Source organism: Meles meles, chromosome 8, assembly GCF_922984935.1.
Source record: "Meles meles chromosome 8, mMelMel3.1 paternal haplotype, whole genome shotgun sequence".
NCBI classification, from domain to species: domain Eukaryota; kingdom Metazoa; phylum Chordata; class Mammalia; order Carnivora; family Mustelidae; genus Meles; species Meles meles.
In genome coordinates, this window is record NC_060073.1 from 90,383,920 (window position 1) to 90,387,107 (window position 3,188).

The following is a 3,188-nucleotide window of genomic DNA, read 5'->3' on the forward strand; positions in this document are numbered from 1 at the left end:
TATCAAAAATAGACCAAAACCCTAAAGAGAAAACCAAATTCTAATTTTGCACCAGCTTACCTTTTTAAATATTAAATTACATTTGATGTAGAGAACAAAGGCAAAAGAAAAAAAATTAAACTTCCTTATAACTCACAGCCCTTTGACAAATACCAGAGACAGGCAGGGTGACCTTCCTCCAGGAACTCAACTGCTTCAATGTTAATACTTTGCTAGAGGCAAAAGGCAGCCTTAGCTTGACATTAGCCAGAACTCCAGGATCCTGTAAAAATCCCTTTGGAAACTTCCTTCATCTCTAACCCCCAAGGTATATGTTGGCAACCATCCTCTAAGCATATATCCCACCGATATACATCTGAAGGGTCTCATGAGTAAGGTTTCACTAGACAGTGGTAAATAACTTTGTCCTGACAATGGCTAGTCCCTTCAAGGTCCTGGAAACCTTGTTTCCAAATTCCTTAGAGACTTAGGCTATTCCTAACCTCTTCCCAACTTGAAAGTACATAATCAGCCACTTCTCATAACACCATTGCAGCCCACGGGTCCTGTCCCCATGCTTTAATAAAACTACCTTTTTTTTTTGGCCTGAAGACATCTCAAGAATTCTTTCTTGACAGTCTGCTCTTGGACCCCAAATCACCCAAAAGGTGATTTCACATCACCTTTTTAAGTTATTTTCTTTCTAATTCTAGTATAAGTAATATGCCTTTTTCTATTAGTTTCAGGTATCCAATATAATGATCCAACAGTTCTATACATTGGTCTGTGCTCATCATGAAGTGTACCCTTAATCCCCTTCACCCACCTTCACTATGGCACCAGCTTACTTACGAGGTTAAAAGTTATTCATTCCCGGGGTGCCTGGGTGGCTCAGTGGATTAAGCCACTGCCTTCGGCTCAGGTCATGATCTCACGGTCCTGGGATCGAGCCCCGCATTGGGCTCTCTGCTCTGCAGGGAGCCTGCTTCCTCCTCTCTCTCTGCCTGCCTCTCTGCCTACTTGTGATCTCTCTCTCTGTCAAATAAATAAATAAAATCTTTAAAAAAAAAAAGTTATTCATTCCCATCTTAGTTCAGAGTACACATAAAATTCCTTTCTAAAGATTCCTTTATCACAAATTTTCTATAACTTTATCTTTCCTCAAAAAATGCATCTCCATTCCTCATACCTTCTTTTACCAAAACACACGTTTTACTTTCCTTGCATGCAGAGAAATAATAAATTTCTAGCAGGATTAATTACATATATTAATTAGAATTCTCTACCCTTAGAAACCATAATTTCTAGTGAAACCTCAGAGGTAAGCAATTGTAATCTATGTTAGCACTCTGTGGTTGGATACACTTATAAATACTATTCATATTTCTAGAAACATACGTTTTCTCAAAGTAAATTTCTCAGCATGGCACAAAACATGTTTACTAATAGGCCCAAATGTCTTCAGTTCCTCTGTAATAGGAAGACAAAGTAAATTAACTTATGTCCAGTAATTAAAATTTCAGTATTTTATCTTATTTGGTAATGATCTAAATCTTCAACAAATTTCCATTATGCAATATAATGTAGCAAAACTCTAAAGTTTCAAGTTACTAGAGATTTAGGAAGCTATTTTTAAGTACACATACCATAAAATATAATTGTTAGTAAAAAAAATGATCTATAAACTTCTATTCCACTTACATCTAAGTCATTTGTTTCCAACAGTTATGTTTTGATTACCCATGAAAACTTCACAAGACATTAGACAAAATCAGCCATCATTCTAAGTTATTTTTTGCTCACAGTTTTTCAACAGAGATAACATTTAACTAGTAAAATTTAACTAGTAAACTCAGATAGAATAAAAGTTGTTTATCTGTGATGTGGGAAACAAAGGCAGAAGGAAAATTATTAAATTTCCTTACTACCTACAGCTCACTGACAAGTCCTTGAAATAGGCAGAGTGACATTCCTCTAGGGACACAACTGCCTCAATGTTAATACTTTGCTAAATGCAAAAGGCAATCTTAGACCAACCCCCAGTACCCTGTAAGTCTACTTTAACATATAAAAATTCCTTTGGAAACTTCCTTTATTTCTACCCCCCTCCCCCAAGATATATGTTTGCAATCATCCCTTAAGCATATGACCCACCGATACACATCTGAACTCATGACTGAGTTTTTACTAAACAGTGATAAATGACCTTTTCCAACAGTAGCTAGCCTCCTGGAAACCTTGTTTTCCAAAATACCTGGGAGGCTTACACTATCCCTAGCCATCCCCAACTTGAAAGTAGATAATGGGCCACTCCTCATGACCCCAGTGCTGCTCTTTCTGACCATGGGTCCTGTGTTTTAATAAAACCACCTTTTTGCACTGAAGATGTCTCAAGAATTCTTTCTTGGTTGGTCTCCCCCTCCAATTTCCCCCAATTCACTTTTCCTTTCCTTCTAATGGCCTCCATGTTATTTCTTATGTTCCACGAGTAAGTGACTGTGGACTCTAAGAAACAAACTGAGGGTTTAAGTGGGGGGAGGAAGGTGGGGAGATGGGTGAGCCTGGTGGTGGGTATTAAGGAGGTCACATATTGCATGGAGCACTGGGTGTTGTACATTAACAATGAATACTGGAACACTGCATCAAAAACTAATGATATATTTTATGGTGACTAATATAACACAATAAAGAAAAAAAGAATTTTTTCTTGGCCATTGGCTTTGACCCCTAACATCTTACATTTATATTACATTACATTACATTCAGTGTTGAATGCAATGAATCAAAGAGATGTCTGTTTTAATGAAATCAATAAACTTAAACTAGCTTTTAGTTGCCAAAGAGTACCTCAGCTCATGTGAATTTGAAAAACATTTGGGTTATTTTTTAAAGATTTTATTTATTTATTCATTTATTTATTTGAGAGAGGTGGGGAAGGAGAAGAGGGAGAGGAACAAGCAGACTCCTGCTGAGTGTGGAGCCTGATGCAGGGCTCCATCTCACAACCCTGAGATCATAACATGCACCAAAATAAAAAGTTGGATGTTTATCTGACTGAGTCACCCAGGTGCCCCAAAATTTGAGTTACTTTATATCTTTCTGAGAGTTTTAGAATGACCCATCTTTAGAAGCTCTTGCCTTCAAACTAACTAACTAGAGTTCTTTCACATATTAATTTTAGCAATACCATCTGGAAATCGAAAAATAAC